This window comes from Schistocerca americana, chromosome 5, assembly GCF_021461395.2.
Source record: "Schistocerca americana isolate TAMUIC-IGC-003095 chromosome 5, iqSchAmer2.1, whole genome shotgun sequence".
NCBI classification, from domain to species: Eukaryota; Metazoa; Arthropoda; class Insecta; order Orthoptera; family Acrididae; genus Schistocerca; species Schistocerca americana.
Window position 1 is genome coordinate 698,698,882 of NC_060123.1, and position 18,000 is coordinate 698,716,881.

Below are 18,000 nucleotides of genomic sequence, written 5' to 3' on the forward strand. Positions count from 1 at the left end.
TCAGTCCTCTTCTACTTAAGTCGGCATTGTGACTTTGAATTTAATTCCGATGCATTTTTTGTGCTCCATCGTCAACAAGAAGGTCCATGGTATACAGTAAACCAGATGTGAAGCATCGGAATCTAAAAATGGACTCACAGGAGAGGATCAAATCATAGAAAGTTAGAGTGTCAGTCCTCTTGTACTTAAGTCGGCATTGTTCCTTTTGTATAAATTTCGGATGCAATTTCTGTGTTTCGTCGTCAATAAGAAGGTGCAAGTTATACAGTAAACCTGAAGTGATGCATCGGAATCTAAAACTGGACTCACAGGAGAGGTTCATATCATAGAAATTGAGAGTGTCAGTCCCCTTGTACTTAAGTCGGCATCGCGCCTTTTGTATTAAATTCGGTTGCAATTTCTGTGTTTCATCGTCAATAAGAAGGGCTAAGGGATTCAGTAAACCTGAAGTGAAGCATCGGAATCTAAAACTGGACTCACAGGAGAGGTTCAAATCATAGAAAGTGAGAGTGTCAGTCCTCTTGTACATGAGTCGGCATTTTGCCTTTTGTAATAAATTCGGATTCAATTTCTGTGTTTCATCGTCAATAAGAAGGTCCAAGGATTACAGTAAACCTGAAGTGAAGCATCGGAATCTAAAACTGGACTCACAGGGGAGATTCATATCATTGAATTGAGAGTGTCTGTCCTCTTGTGCTAAAGTTGGCATTGTGACTTTGAATTTAATTACGATGCATTTTCTGTGCTCCATCGTCAACAAGAAGGTCCATGGTATACAGTAAACCTGATGTGAAGCATCGGAATCTAAAACTGGACTCACAGGAGAGGTTCATATCATAGAAATTGAGAGTGTCAGTCCTCTTGTACTTAAGTCGGCATTGCGTCTTTCGTATTAAATTCGGTTGCAATTTCTGTGTTTCATCGTCAATAAGAAGGTCTAAGGGATTCAGTAAACCTGAAGTGAAGCATCGGAATCTAAAACTGGACTCACAGGAGAGGTTCAAATCATAGAAAGTGAGAGTGTCAGTCTTCTTTTACTTATGTCAGCATTGTGCCTATTGTATTTAATTCGGATGCAATAACTGTGTTGCATTGTCAATAAGAAGGTCCACGGGATACAGTAAACCTGAAGTGAAGCATCGGAATCTGAAACTGGACTCGCAGGAGAGGTTCATGTCATAGAAAGTGACAGTGTCAGTCCACTTGCACTTAAGTTGGCATTGTGCCTTTTGTATTACATTCAGATGCAATTTCTGTGTTTTATCGTCAATAAGAAGGTGCAAGGTATACAGTAAACCTGAAGTGAAGCATCGGAATCTAAGACTGGACTCACAAGAGAGATTCAAATCATAGAAAGTGAGAGTGTCAGTCCCCTTGTACTAAAGTCGGCATTGTGAATTTTGTATTAAATTCGGATGCAATTTCTGTGTTTCGTCGTCACTAACAAGGTGCAAGGTATACAGTAAACCTGAAGTGATGCATCGGAATCTAAAACTGGACACACAGGAGAGGTTCATATCATAGAAATTGAGTGTGTCAGTCCTCTTGTACTTAAGTCGGCATTGTGCCTTTTGTATTAAATTCGGATGCAATTTCTGTGTTTCATCGTCAATATGAAGGTCTAACGGATTCAGTAAACCTGAAGTGAAGCATCGAAATCTAAAACTGGACTCACAGGAGAGGTTCAAATCATAGGAAGTGAGAGTGTCAGTCCTCTTTTACTTATGTCAGCATTGTGCCTTTTGTATTTAATTCGGATGCAATTTCTGTTTTGCATCGTCATTAAGAAGGTCCAAGAGATACAGTAAAGCTGAAGTGAAGCATCGGAATCTATAACTGGACTCGCAGGAGAGGTTCAAACCATAGAAAGTGAGAGTGTCAGTCCTCTTGTACTTGAGTCCGCATTGTGACTTTTGTATTAAATTCGGATGCAATTTCTGTGTTTCATCGTCAATAAGAAGGTCCAAGGAATACAGTAAACCTGAAGTGAGGCATCGGAATCTAAAACTGGACTCACAGGAGAGGTTCATATCATTGAAATTGAGAGTGTCTGTCCTCTTGTGCTTAAGTCGGCATTGTGCCTTTTGTATTAAATTCGGATGCAATATCTGTGTTTCGTCGTCAATAGGAAGGTCCAAGGGATACAGTTAACCTGAAGTGAAGCATCGGAATCTAAAACTCGACTCACAGGAGAGGTTCAATTCATAGAATGTTAGAGTGTCAGTCCTCTTCTACTTAAGTCGGCATTGTGACGTTCAATTTAATTCCGATGCATTTTCTGTGCTCCATCGCCAACAAGAAGGTCCATGGTATACAGTAAACCTGAAGTGAAGCATCGGAATCTAAAGCTGGACTCACAGGAGAGGTTCAAATCATAGAATGTTAGAGTGTCAGTACTCTTGTACTTAAGTCGGCATTGTGCCTTTTGTATAAAATTCAGATGCAATTTCTGTGTTTCGTTGTCAATAAGAAGGTGCAAGGTATACAGTAAACCTGAAGTGATGCATCGGAAATAAAACTGGACTCACAGGAGAGGTTCATATCATAGAAATTGAGAGTGTCAGTCCTCTTGTACTTAAGTCGGCATTGCGCCTTTTGTATTAAATTCGGTTCAATTTCTGTGTTTCATCGTCAATAAGAAGGTCTAAGGGATTCAGTAAACCTGAAGTGAAGCATCGGAATCTAAAACTGGACTCACAGGAGAGGTTCAAATCATAGAGAGTGAGAGTGTCAGTCGTCTTTTACCTATGTCAGCATTGTGCCTTTTGTATTTAATTCGGATGCAATCTCTGTGTTGCATCGTCAATAAGAAGGTCCAAGGGATACAGTAAACCTGATGTGAAGCATCGGAATCTGAAACTGGACTCCCAGGAGAGGTTCATGTCATAGAAAGTGAGAGTGTCAGTCCATTTGCACTTAAGTTGGCATTGTGCCTTTTGTATTACATTCGGATGCAATTTCTGTGTTTCATCGTCAGTAAGAAGGTGCAAGGTATATAGGAAACCTGAAGTGAAGCATCGGAATCTAAGACTGGACTCACAGGAGAGGTTCAAATCCTAGAAAGTGAGAGTGTCAGTCCCCTTGTACTTAAGTCGGCATTGTGCCTTTTGTATTAAATTCGGATGCAATTTCTGTGTTTCGTCGTCAATAAGAAGGTGCAAGGTATACAGTAAACCTGAAGTGATGCATCGGAATCTAAAACTGGACACACAGGAGAGGTTCATATCATAGAAATTGAGAGTGTCAGTCCTCTTGTACTTAAGTCGGCATTGCGCCTTTTGTATTAAATTCGGATGCAATTTCTGTGTTTCATCGTCAATATGAAGGTCTAAGGGATTCAGTAAACCTGAAGTGAAGCATCGTAATCTAAAACTGGACTCACAGGAGAGGTTCAAATCATAGAAAGTGAGAGTGTCAGTCCTCTTTTACTTATGTCATCATTGTGCATTTTGTATTTAATTCGGAAGCAATTTCTGTGTTGCATCGTCAATAAGAAGGTCCAAGTGATACAGTAAACTTGAAGTGAAGCATCGGAATCTAAAACTGGACTCGCAGGAGAGGTTCAAACCATAGAAAGTGAGAGTGTCAGTCCTCTTGTACTTAAGGTGGCATTGTGCCTTTATTATTACATTCGGATGCAATTTCTGTGTTTCATCGTCAATGAGAAGGTCCAAGAGATACAGTAAACCTGAAGTGAAGCATCCGAATGTAAAACTGGAATCACAGGAGGGGTTTAAATCATAGAAAGTTAGAGTGTCAGTCCTCTTATACCTAAGTCGGCATTGTGCCTTTTGTATAAAATTCGGATGTAATTTCTATGTTTCGTCGTCAATAAGAAGGTGCAAGGTATACAGTAAATCTTAAGTGAAGCATCGGAATCTAAAACTGGTCTCACAGGAGAGGTTCAAATCATAGAAAGTAAGAGTGTCAGTCCTCTTGTACTTGAGTCGGCATTGTGCCTTTTGTATTAAATTCGGAAGCAATTTCTGTGTTTCATCGTCAATAAGAAGGTCCAAGGAATACAGTAAACCTGAAGTGAAGCATCGGAATCTAAAACTGGACTCACAGGAGAGGTTCATATCATTGAAATTGAGAGTGTCTGTATTCTTGTGCTTAAGTCGGCATTGTGCCTTTTATATTAATTTCGGATGCAATTTCTGTGTTTCATCGTCAATAAGAAGGTCCAAGGGATACAGTTAACCTGAAGTGAAGCATTGGAATCTAAAACTGGACTCACAGGGGAGGTTCAAATCAAAGAAAGGTAGAGTGTCAGTCCTCCTGTACTTAAGTCGGCATTGTGCCTTTTGTATTAAATTCGGAGGCAATTTCTGTGTTTCATCGTCAATAAGAAGGTCTAAGGGATTCAGTAAACCTGAAGTGAAGCATCGGAATCTAAAACTGGACTCACAGGAGAGGTTCAAATCATAGAAAGTGAGAGTGTCAGTCTTCTTTTACTTATGTCAGCATTGTGCCTTTTGTATGTAATTTAGATGCAATTTCTGTGTTGCATCGTCGCTAAGAAGGTCCAAGTGGTACAGTAAACCTGAAGTGAAGCATCGGAATCTGAAACTGGACTCGCAGGACAGGTTCATGTCATAGAAAGTGAGAGTGTCAGTAAACTTGTACTTAAGTTGGCATTGTGCCTTTTGTATTACATTCGGATGCAATTTCTGCGTTTCATCGTCAATAAGAAGGTGCAAGGTATACAGTAAACCCGAAGTGAAGCATCGGAATCTAAGACTGGACTCGCAGGAGAGGTTCAAATCATAGAAAGTTAGAGTGTCAGTCCTCTTGTACTTAAGTCGGCATTGTGCTATTTTGAATTTAATTCCGATACATTTTCAGTGCTTCATCGAGAATAAGAAGGTCTATGGTATACAGTTAACCTGAGGTGTGGCATCGGAATGTAAAACTGGACACACAGGACAGGTTCAAATCATAGAAAGTTAGAGTGTCCGTCCTCTTGTTCTTAAGTCGGCATTGTGCTATTTTGAATTTAATTCCGATGCAATTTCTGTGTTTCTTCGTTAATAAGAACGTCCAAGGAACACAGTAAACCTGAAGTGAAGCATCGGAATCTAAAAATGGACTCACAGGAGACGTTCGATTCATAGAAAGTTAGAGTGTCAGTCCTCTTGTACTTAAGTCGGCATTGTGCCTTTTGTATTACATTCGGATGCAATTTCTGTGGTTCATCGTCAATTAGAAGGTCAGAGGGATACAGTAAACCTGAAGTGAAGCATCCGAATGTAAAACTCGACTCGCAGGAGAGGTTCAAGTCATAGAAAGTGAGAGTGTCAGTCCTCTTGTACTTAAGTTGGCATTGTGCCTTTTGTATAAAATTCGGATGTAATTTCTATGTTTCGTCGTCAATAAGAAGGTGCAAGGTATACAGTAAACCTGAAGTGATGCATCGGAATCTAAAACTGGACTCACAAGAGAGGTTCATATCATAGAAATTGAGAGTGTCAGTCCTCTTGTACTTAAGTCGGGATTGCGCCTTTTGTATTAAATTCGGTTCAATATCCATGTTTCATCGTCAATAAGGTCTAAGGGATTCAGTAAACCTAAAGTGAAGCATCTTAATCTAAAACTGGACTCACTGGATAGGTTCAAATCATAGAAAGTGAGAGTGTCAGTCTTCTTTTACTTATGTCAGCATTGTGCCTTTTGTATTTAATTCGGATGCAATTTCTGTGTTGCATCGTTGCTAAGAAGGTCCAAGTGATACAGTAAACCTGAAGTGAAGCATCGGAATCTGAAACTGGACTCGCAGGACAGGTTCATGTCATAGAAAGTGAGAGTGTCAGTCCACATGTACTTAAGTTGGCATTGTGCCTTTTGTATTACATTCGGATGCAATTTTTGTGTTTCATCGTCAATAGGAAGGTGCAAGGTATACAGTAAACCTGAAGTGAAGCATCGGAATCTAAAACTGAACTCGCTGGAGAGATTCAAATCATAGAAAGTTAGAGTGTCCGTCCTCTTATACTTAAGTCTTCATTGCGCTATTTTCAATTTAATTCCGATGCAATATCTGTGTTTCTTCGTCAACAAGAACGACCAAGGTACACAGTAAACATGAAGTGATGCATCAGAATCTAAATATGGACTCACAGGGGAAGTTCAAATCACAGAAAATTAGAGTCTCAGTCCACTTGTACTCAAGTCGGCATTGTGCCTTTTGAATTTAATTCCGATGATATTTCTGTGCTTCATCGTCAATAAGAGGGTCCATGGTATACAGTAATCCTGAAGTGTAACATCGGCATCTAAAACTGGACTCACAGGAGGGGTTCGATTCATAGAAAGTTAGAGTGTCAGTCCTCTTGTACTTAAGTCGGCATTGTGCCTTTTGTATTAAATTCGGATGCAATAACTGTGTTTCATCGTCAATAAGAAGGTCCAAGCGATACAGTAAACCAGAAGTGAAGCATCGGAATCTAAAACTGGACTCGCAGGAGAGGTTCAAACCATAGAAAGTGAGAGTGTCAGTCCTCTTGTACTTAAGTTAGCATTGTGCCTTTTGTATTACAATCGGATGCAATTTCTGTGTTTCATCGTCTATAAGAACGTCCAAGGTACACAGTAAACATGAAGTGAAGCATCGGAATCTAAAAATGGACTCACAGGAGAGGTTCAAAACATAGAAAGTGAGAGTGTCAGTCCTCTTGTACTTAAGTCGGCATTGTGCTTTTTGTATTTAATTCGGATACAATTTCTGTGTTTCATCGTCAATAAGAAGGTCCTAGGGATACAGTAAACCTGATGTGAAGCATCGGAATCTAAAACTGGACTCACAGGGGTGGTTCAAATCAAAGAAAGTTAGAGTGTCAGTCCTCCTGTACTTAAGTCAGCATTGTGCTTTTGTATTTAATTCGGATGCCATATCTGTGTTTCATCGTCAATAAGAAGGTCCAAGGGATACAGTAAACTTGAAGTGAAGCATCGGAATCTAAAACTGGACTCGCAGGAGAGGTTCAAGTCGAAGAAAGTGAGAGTGTCAGTCCTCTTGTACCTAAGTCGGCATTGTGCCTATTGTATTAAATTCGGATGCAATTTCTGTGTTTCATCGTCAATAAAAAGGTCCAAGGGATACAGTAAACCTGAAGTGAAGCACCGGAACCTAAAACTGGACTCACAGGGGAGGTTCAAATCATAGAAAGTTAGAGTGTCAGTCCTCTTGTACCTAAGTCGGCATTGTGCCTATTGTATTAAATTCGGATGCAATTTCTGTGTTTCATCGTCAATAAGAAGGTCCAAGGGATACAGTAAACCTGAAGTGAAGCATCGGAATCTAAAACTGGACTCGCAGGAGAGGTTCAAACCATAGAAAGTGAGAGTGTCAGTCCTCTTGTACTTAAGGTGGCATTGTGCCTTTATTATTACATTCGGATGCAATTTCTGTGTTTCATCGTCAATGAGAAGGTCCAAGAGATACAGTAAACCTGAAGTGAAGCATCCGAATGTAAAACTGGAATCACAGGAGGGGTTTAAATCATAGAAAGTTAGAGTGTCAGTCCTCTTATACCTAAGTCCGCATTGTGCCTTTTGTATAAAATTCGGATGTAATTTCTATGTTTCGTCGTCAATAAGAAGGTGCAAGGTATACAGTAAACCTTAAGTGAAGCATCGGAATCTAAAACTGGTCTCACAGGAGAGGTTCAAATCATAGAAAGTAAGAGTGTCAGTCCTCTTGTACTTGAGTCGGCATTGTGCCTTTTGTATTAAATTCGGAAGCAATTTCTGTGTTTCATCGTCAATAAGAAGGTCCAAGGAATACAGTAAACCTGAAGTGAAGCATCGGAATCTAAAACTGGACTCACAGGAGAGGTTCATATCATTGAAATTGAGAGTGTCTGTATTCTTGTGCTTAAGTCGGCATTGTGCCTTTTATATTAATTTCGGATGCAATTTCTGTGTTTCATCGTCAATAAGAAGGTCCAAGGGATACAGTAAACCTGAAGTGAAGCATTGGAATCTAAAACTGGACTCACAGGGGAGGTTCAAATCAAAGAAAGGTAGAGTGTCAGTCCTCCTGTACTTAAGTCGGCATTGTGCCTTTTGTATTAAATTCGGAGGCAATTTCTGTGTTTCATCGTCAATAAGAAGGTCTAAGGGATTCAGTAAACCTGAAGTGAAGCATCGGAATCTAAAACTGGACTCACAGGAGAGGTTCAAATCATAGAAAGTGAGAGTGTCAGTCTTCTTTTACTTATGTCAGCATTGTGCCTTTTGTATGTAATTTAGATGCAATTTCTGTGTTGCATCGTCGCTAAGAAGGTCCAAGTGGTACAGTAAACCTGAAGTGAAGCATCGGAATCTGAAACTGGACTCGCAGGACAGGTTCATGTCATAGAAAGTGAGAGTGTCAGTAAACTTGTACTTAAGTTGGCATTGTGCCTTTTGTATTACATTCGGATGCAATTTCTGTGTTTCATCGTCAATAAGAAGGTGCAAGGTATACAGTAAACCTGAAGTGAAGCATCGGAATCTAAGACTGGACTCGCAGGAGAGGTTCAAATCATAGAAAGTTAGAGTGTCAGTCCTCTTGTACTTAAGTCGGCATTGTGCTATTTTGAATTTAATTCCGATACATTTTCAGTGCTTCATCGAGAATAAGAAGGTCTATGGTATACAGTTAACCTGAGGTGTGGCATCGGAATGTAAAACTGGACACACAGGACAGGTTCAAATCATAGAAAGTTAGAGTGTCCGTCCTCTTGTTCTTAAGTCGGCATTGTGCTATTTTGAATTTAATTCCGATGCAATTTCTGTGTTTCTTCGTTAATAAGAACGTCCAAGGAACACAGTAAACCTGAAGTGAAGCATCGGAATCTAAAAATGGACTCACAGGAGACGTTCGATTCATAGAAAGTTAGAGTGTCAGTCCTCTTGTACTTAAGCCGGCATTGTGCCTTTTGTATTAAATTCGGATTCAATTTCTGTGTTTCGTCACCAATAAGAAGGTGCAAGGTATACAGTAAACCTTAACTGAAGCATCGGAATCTAAAACTGGACTCACAGGAGAGGTTCAAATCATAGAAAGTGAGTGTGTCACTCCTCTTGTACTTAAGTCGGCATTGTGCCTTTTGTATTAAATTCGGATACAATTTCTGTGTTCCATCGTCAATAAGAAGGTCCAAGGAATACAGTAAACCTGATGTGAAGCATCGGAATCTAAAACTGGACTCACAGGAGAAGTTCATATCAATGAAATTGAGAGCGTCAGTCCTCTTGTACTTAAGTCGGCATTGTGCCTTTTGTATTAGATTTGGATGCAATTTCTGTGTTTCATCGTCAATAAGAAGGTCTAAGGGATTCAGTAAACCTGAAGTGAACCGTCGGAATCTAAAACTGGACTCACAGGAGAGGTTGAAATCATGGAAAGTTATAGTGTCAGTCCTCTTTTACTTAAGTCAGCATTGTACCTTTTGTATTTAATTCGGATGCAATATCTGTGTTTCATCGTCAATAAGAAGGTCCAAGGGGTACAGTAAACTTGAAGTGAAGCATCGGAATCAAAAACTGGAATCGCAGGAGAGGTTCAAGTCATAGAAAGTGAGAGTGTCAGTCCTCTTGTACTTAAGTTGGCATTGTGCCTTTTGTATTACATTCGGATGCAATTTCTGTGGTTCTTCGTCAATTAGAAGGTCAGAGGGATACAGTAAACCTGAAGTGAAGCATCCGAATGTAAAACTCGACTCGCAGGAGAGGTTCAAGTCATAGAAAGTGAGAGTGTCAGTCCTCTTGTACTTAAGTTGGCATTGTGCCTTTTGTATAAAATTCGGATGTAATTTCTATGTTTCGTCGTCAATAAGAAGGTGCAAGGTATACAGTAAACCTGAAGTGATGCATCGGAATCTAAAACTGGACTCACAAGAGAGGTTCATATCATAGAAATTGAGAGTGTCAGTCCTCTTGTACTTAAGTCGGGATTGCGCCTTTTGTATTAAATTCGGTTCAATTTCCATGTTTCATCGTCAATAAGGTCTAAGGGATTCAGTAAACCTGAAGTGAACCATCGGAATCTAAAACTGGACTCACAGGAGAGGTTCAAATCATAGAAAGATATAGTGTCAGTCCTCTTTTACATAAGTCAGCATTGTGCCTTTTGTATTTAATTCGGATGCAATATCTGTGTTTCATCGTCAATAAGAAGGTCCAAGGGATACAGTAAACTTGAATTGAAGCATCGGAATATAAAACTGGACTCGCAATAGAGGTTCAAGTTATAGAAAGTGAGAGTGTTAGTCCTCTTGTACTTAAGTCGGCATTGTGCCTGTTGTATTAAATTCTGATGCAATTTCTGTGCTTCATCGTCAATAAGAAGGTCCAAGGGATACAGTAAACCTCAAGTGAAGCATCGGAATCTAAAACTGGACTCACAGGGGTGGTTCAAATCAAAGAAAGTTAGAGTGTCAGTCCTCCTGTACCTAAGTCAGCATTGTGCTTTTGTATTCAATTCGGATGCCATATCTGTGTTTCAACGTCAATAAGAAGGTCCAAGGGATACAGTAAACTTGAACTGAAGCATCGGAATATAAAACTGGACTCGCAATAGAGGTTCAAGTTATAGAAAGTGAGAGTGTTAGTCCTCTTGTACTTAAGTCGGCATTGTGCCTGTTGTATTAAATTCTGATGCAATTTCTGTGTTTCATCGTCAATAAGAAGGTCCAAGGGATACAGTAAACCTGAAGTGAAGCACCGGAATCTAAAACTGGACTCACAGGAGAGGTTGAAATCATAGAAAGCTATAGTGTCAGTCCTCTTTTACTTAAGTCAGCATTGTACCTTTTGTATTTAATTCGGATGCAATATCTGTGTTTCATCGTCAATAAGAAGGTCCAAGCGATACAGTAAACCAGAAGTGAAGCATCGGAATCTAAAACTGGACTCGCAGGAGAGGTTCAAACCATAGAAAGTGAGAGTGTCAGTCCTCTTGTACTTAAGTTAGCATTGTGCCTTTTGTATTACAATCGGATGCAATTTCTGTGTTTCATCGTCTATAAGAACGTCCAAGGTACACAGTAAACATGAAGTGAAGCATCGGAATCTAAAAATGGACTCACAGGAGAGGTTCAAAACATAGAAAGTGAGAGTGTCAGTCCTCTTGTACTTAAGTCGGCATTGTGCTTTTTGTATTTAATTCGGATACAATTTCTGTGTTTCATCGTCAATAAGAAGGTCCTAGGGATACAGTAAACCTGATGTGAAGCATCGGAATCTAAAACTGGACTCACAGGGGTGGTTCAAATCAAAGAAAGTTAGAGTGTCAGTCCTCCTGTACTTAACTCAGCATTGTGCTTTTGTATTTAATTCGGATGCCATATCTGTGTTTCATCGTCAATAAGAAGGTCCAAGGGATACAGTAAACTTGAAGTGAAGCATCGGAATCTAAAACTGGACTCGCAGGAGAGGTTCAAGTCGAAGAAAGTGAGAGTGTCAGTCCTCTTGTACCTAAGTCGGCATTGTGCCTATTGTATTAAATTCGGATGCAATTTCTGTGTTTCATCGTCAATAAGAAGGTCCAAGGGATACAGTAAACCTGAAGTGAAGCACCGGAATCTAAAACTGGACTCACAGGGGAGGTTCAAATCATAGAAAGTTAGAGTGTCAGTCCTCCTGTACTGTAGTCGGCATTGTGCTTTTTGTATTGAATTCGGATGTAATTTCTGTGTTTCATCGTCAATAAGAAGGTCCAAGGGATACAGTAAACCTGAAGTGAAGCATCGGAATCTAAAACAGGACTCACAGGAGGGGTTCAAATAATAGAAAGTGAGAGTGTCAGTCCTGTTTTACTTAAGTCAGCATTGTGCCTTTTGGATTTAATTCGGATGCAATATCTGTGTTTCATCGTCAATAAGAAGGTCCAAGGGATACAGTAAACCAGAAGTCAAGCATCGGAATCTAAAACTGGACTCGCAGGAGAGGTTCAAACCATAGAAAGTTAGAGTGTCAGTCCTCCTGTACTTAAGTTAGCATTGTGCCTTTTGTATTACATTCGGAAGCAATTTCTGTGTTTCATCGTCAATAAGATTTCCCAAGGTACACAGTAAACATGAAGTGAAGCATCGGAATCTAAAAATTTACTCACAGGAGAGGTTCGATTCATAGAAAGTTAGAGTGTCAGTCCTCTTGTACTTAAGTCGGCATTGTGCCTTTTGTATTAAATTCGGATACAATTTCTGTGATTCGTCGCCAATAAGAAGGTGCAAGGTATACAGTAAACCTTAACTGAAGCATCGGAATCTAAAACTGGAGTCACAGGAGAGGTTCAAAACATAGAAGGTGAGAGTGTCAGGCCTCTTGTTCTTAAGTCGGCATTGTGCCTTTTGTATTAAATTCGGATACAATTTCTGTGTTTCATTGTCAATAAGAAGGTCCTAGGGATACAGTAAACCCGATGTGAAGCATCGGAATCTAAAACTGGACTCACAGGAGAAGTTCATATCATAGAAATTGAGAGCGTCAGTCCTCTTGTACTTAAGTCGGCATTGTGACTATTGTATTAAATTTGGATGCAATTTCTGTGTTTCATTGTCAATAAGAAGGTCTAAGGGATTCAGTAAACCTGAAGTGAACCATCGGAATCTAAAACTGGACTCACAGGAGAGGTTCAAATCATACAAAGATATAGTGTCAGTCCTCTTTTACATAAGTCAGCATTGTGCCTTTTGTATTTAATTCGGATGCAATATCTGTGTTTCATCGTCAATAAGAAGGTCCAAGGGATACAGTAAACTTGAATTGAAGCATCGGAATATAAAACTGGACTCGCAATAGAGGTTCAAGTTATAGAAAGTGAGAGTGTTAGTCCTCTTGTACTTAAGTCGGCATTGTGCCTGTTGTATTAAATTCTGATGCAATTTCTGTGTTTCATCGTCAATAAGAAGGTCCAAGGGATACAGTAAACCTCAAGTGAAGCATCGGAATCTAAAACTGGACTCACAGGGGTGGTTCAAATCAAAGAAAGTTAGAGTGTCAGTCCTCCTGTACCTAAGTCAGCATTGTGCTTTTGTATTCAATTCGGATGCCATATCTGTGTTTCAACGTCAATAAGAAGGTCCAAGGGATACAGTAAACTTGAACTGAAGCATCGGAATCTAAAACTGGACTCGCAGGAGAGGTTCAGGTCATAGAAAGTGAGAGTGTCAGTCCTCTTGTACCTAAGTCGGCATTGTGCCTTTTGTATTAAATTCGGATGCAATTTCTGTGTTTCATCGTCAATAAGAAGGTCCAAGGGATACAGTAAACCTGAAGTGAAGCACCGGAATCTGAAACTGGACTCACAGGGGAGGTTCAAATCATAGAAAGTTAGAGTGTTAGTCCTCCTGTACTTAAGTCGGCATTGTGCTTTTTGTATTGAATTCGGATGTAATTTCTATGTTTCATCGTCAATAAGAAGGTCCAAGGGATACAGTAAACCTGAAGTGAAGCATCGGAATCTAAAACAGGACTCGAAGGTGAGGATCAAGTCATAGAAAGTGAGAGTGTCAGTCCTCTTGTACTTAAGTCGGCATTGTGCCTCTTATATTAATTTTGGATGCAATTTCTGTGTTTCATCGTCAATAAGAAGGTCTAAGGGATTCAGTAAACCTGAAGTGAACCATCGGAATCTAAAACTGGACTCACAGGAGAGGTTCAAATCATAGAAAGATATAGTGTCAGTCCACTTTTACTTAAGTCAGCATTGTGCCTTTTGTATTTAATTCGGAAGCAATATCTGTGTTTCATCGTCAATAGGAAGGTCCAAGGGATACAGTAAACTTGAAGTGAAGCATCGGAATCTAAAACTGGACTCGCAGGAGAGGTTCAAGTTATAGAAAGTGGGAGTGTCAGTCCTCTTGTACCTAAGTCGGCATTGTGCCTTTTGTATTAAATTCGGATGCAATTTCTGTGTTTCATCGTCAATAAGAAGGTCCAAGGGATACAGTAAAACTGAAGTGAAGCACCGGGATCTAAAACTGGACTCACAGGGGTGGTTCAAATCAGAGAAAGTTAGAGTGTCAGTCCCCCTGTACTTAAGTCGGCATTGTGCTTTTTGTATTGAATTCGGATGCAATTTCTGTGTTTCATCGTGTATAAGAAGTTCCAAGGGATATAGTAAACCTGAAGTGAAGCATCGGAATCTAAAACAGGACTCGAAGGAGAGGATCAAGTCATAGAAAGTGAGAGTGTCAGTCCTCTTGTACTTAAGTCGGCATTGTGCCTCTTATATTAAATTTGGATGCAATTTCTGTGTTTCATCGTCAATAAGAAGGTCTAAGGGATTCAGTAAACCTGAAGTGAAGCATCGGAATCTAAAACAGGACTGAAAGGAGAGGTTCAATTCATATAAAGTGAGAGTGTCAGTCCTCTTTTACTTAAGTCCACATTGTGCCTTTTGTATTTAATTCGGATGCTATTTCTGTGTTTCATCGTCAATAAGAAGGTCCAAGGGATGCAGTAAACCTGAAGTGAAGCATCGGAATCTAAAACTGGACTCGCAGGAGTGGTTCAAGTCATAGAAAGTTATAGTGTCAGTCCTCTTTTACTTAAGTCAGCATTTTGCCTTTTGTATTTAATTCGGATGCAATATCTGTGTTTCATCGTCAATAAGAAGGTCCAAGGGATACAGTAAACTTGAAGTGAAGCATCGGAATCTAAAACTGGACTCGCAGGAGAGGTTCAAGTCATAGAAAGTGAGAGTGTCTATCCTCTTGTACTTAAGTCGGCATTGTGCCTTTTGTATTAAATTCGGATGCAATTTCTGTGTTTCATCGTCCATAAGAAGGTCCAACGGATACAGTAAACCTGAAGTGAAGCATCGGAATCTAAAACTGGACTCACAGTGGAGGTTCAAATCATAGAAAGTTAGAGTGTCAGTCCTCCTGTACTTAAGTCGGCATTGTGCCTTTTGTATTAAATTCGGATGCAATTTCTGTGTTTCATCGTCAATAAGAAGGTCCAAGGGATACAGTAAACCTTAAGTGAAGCATCGGAATCTAAAACAGGACTCGAAGGAGAATATCAAGTCAAAAGAAAGTTAGAGTGTCAGTCCTCTTGTACTTAAGTCGGCATTGTGCCTTTTATATTAAATTTGGATGCAATTTCTGTGTTTCATCGTCAATAAGAAGTTCTAAGGGATTCAGTAAACCTGAAGTGAAGCATCGGAATTTAAAACTGGACTCACAGGAGAGGTTCAATTCATATAAGGTGAGAGTGTCAGTCCTCTTTTACTTAAGTCAGCATTGTGCCTTTTGTATTTAATTCGGATGCAATTTCTGTGTTTCATCGTCAATAAGAAGGTCCAAGGGATGCAGTAAACCTAAAGTGAAGCATCGGAATCTAAAACTGGACTCGCAGGAGTGGTTCAAGTTATAGAAAGTGAGAGTGTCAGTCCTCTTGTACTTAAGTCGGAATTGTGCTTTTTGTATTAAATTCGGATGAAATTTCTTTGTTTCCTCGTCAATAAGAAGGTCCAAGGAATACTGTAAACCTTAAGTGAATCATCGGAATCTAAAACTGGACTCACAGGGGAGGTTCAAATCATAGAAAGTTAGAGTGTCAGTCCTCCTGTACTTAAGTCGTCATTGTGAATTTTGTATTAAATTCGGATTCAATTTCTGTGTTCCATCGTCAAGAAGAAGGTCCGAGGGATACAGTAAACCTGAAGTGAAGCATGGGAATCTAAAACAGGACGCACAGGAGAGGTTAAAATCATAGAAAGTTTGAGTGTCAGTCCTCTTCTACTTAAGTCGGCATTGTTTCTTTTGAATTTAATTTCGATGCACTTTCTGTGCTTCATCGTCAATAAGAAGGTCCATGGTATACAGTAAACCTGAAGTGTAGCTTCGGTATCTAAAACTGGACACACAGGAGAGGTTCAAATCATAGAAAGTGAGAGTGTCAGTCTTCTTTTACTTATGTCAGCATTGTGCCTTTTGTATGTAATTCGGATGCAATTTCTGAGTTTCATCGTCAATAAGAAGGTGCAAGGTATACAGTAAACCTGAAGTGATGCATCGGAATCTAAGACTGGACTCACAGGAGAGGTTCAAATCATAGAAAGTTAGAGTGTCCGTCCTCTTGTACTAAAGTCGGCATTGTGCTATTTTGAATTTAATTACGATGCAATATCTGTGTTTCTTCGTCAACAAGAACGTCCAAGGTACTCAGTAAACCTGAAGTGAAGCATCGGAATCTTAAACTGCACTCGCAGGAGATGTTCAAACCATAGAAAGTGAGAGTGTCAGTCCTCCTGTACTTAAGTTGGCATTGTGCCTTTTGTATCACATTCGGATGCAATTTCTGAGTTTCATCGTCAATAGGAAGGTGCAAGGTATACAGTAAACCTGAAGTGAAGCATCGGAATCTAAGACTGGACTCACAGGAGAGGTTCAAATCATAGAAAGTGAGAGAGTGTCAGTCCTCCTGTACTTAAGTCGGCATTGTGCCTTTTGTATTAAATTTGGATGCAATTTCTGTGTTTCATCGTCAATAAGAAGGTCTAAGGGCTTCAGTAAACCTGAAGTGAAGCATCGGAATCTAAATCTGGACTCACAGGAGAGGTTCAATTCATATAAAGTGAGAGTGTCAGTCCTCTTTTACTTAAGTCAGCATTGTGCCTTTTGTATTTAATTCGGATGCAACTTCTGTGTTTCATCGACAATAAGAAAGTCCAAGGGATGCAGTAAACCTGAAGTGAATCATCGGAATCTAAAACTGGACTCGCAGGAGAGGTTCAAGTCATAGAAAGTGAGAGTATCAGTCCTCTTGTACTTAAGTCGGGATTGTGCCTTTTGTATTAAATTCGGATGCAATTTCTGTGATTCATCATCAATAAGAAGGTCCAAGGAATACAGTTAACCTGAAGTGAAGCATCGAAAACTAAAACTGGACTCACAGGGGAGGTTCAAATCATAGAAAGTTAGAGTGTCAGTCCCCATGTAGTTAAGTCGGCATTGTGCCTATTGTATTAAATTCGGATGCAATTTCTGTGTTTCATCGTGTATAAGAAGTTCCAAGGGATATAGTAAACCTGAAGTGAAGCATCGGAATCTAAAACAGGACTCGAAGGAGAGGATCAAGTCATAGAAAGTGAGAGTGTCAGTCCTCTTGTACTTAAGTCGGCATTGTGCCTCTTATATTAAATTTGGATGCAGTTTCTGTGTTTCATCGTCAATAAGAAGGTCTAAGGGATTCAGTAAACCTGAAGTGAAGCATCGGAATCTAAAACAGGACTGACAGGAGAGGTTCAATTCATATAAAGTGAGAGTGTCAGTCCTCTTTTACTTAAGTCAGCATTGTGCCTTTTGTATTTAATTCGGATGCTATTTCTGTGTTTCATCGTCAATAAGAAGGTCCAAGGGATGCAGTAAACCTGAAGTGAAGCATCGGAATCTAAAACTGGACTCGCAGGAGTGGTTCAAGTCATAGAAAGTTATAGTGTCAGTCCTCTTTTACTTAAGTCAGCATTGTGCCTTTTGTATTTAATTCGGATGCAATATCTGTGTTTCATCGTCAATAAGAAGGTCCAAGGGATACAGTAAACTTGAAGTGAAGCATCGGAATCTAAAACTGGACTCGCAGGAGAGGTTCAAGTCATAGAAAGTGAGAGTGTCAGTCCTCTTGTACTAAAGTCGGCATTGTGCCTTTTGTATTAAATTCGGATGCAATTTCTGTGTTTCATCGTCAATAAGAAGGTCCAAGGGATACAGTAAACCTGAAGTGAAGCATCGGAATCTAAAACAGGACTCGAAGGAGAATATCAAGTCAAAAGAAAGTTAGAGTGTCAGTGCTCTTGTACTTAAGTCGGCATTGTGCCTTTTATATTAAATTTGGATGCAATTTCTGTGTTTCATCGTCAATAAGAAGTTCTAAGGGATTCAGTAAACCTGAAGTGAAGCATCGGAATTTAAAACTGGACTCACAGGAGAGGTTCAATTCATATAAGGTGAGAGTGTCAGTCCTCTTTTACTTAAGTCAGCATTGTGCCTTTTGTATTTAATTCGGATG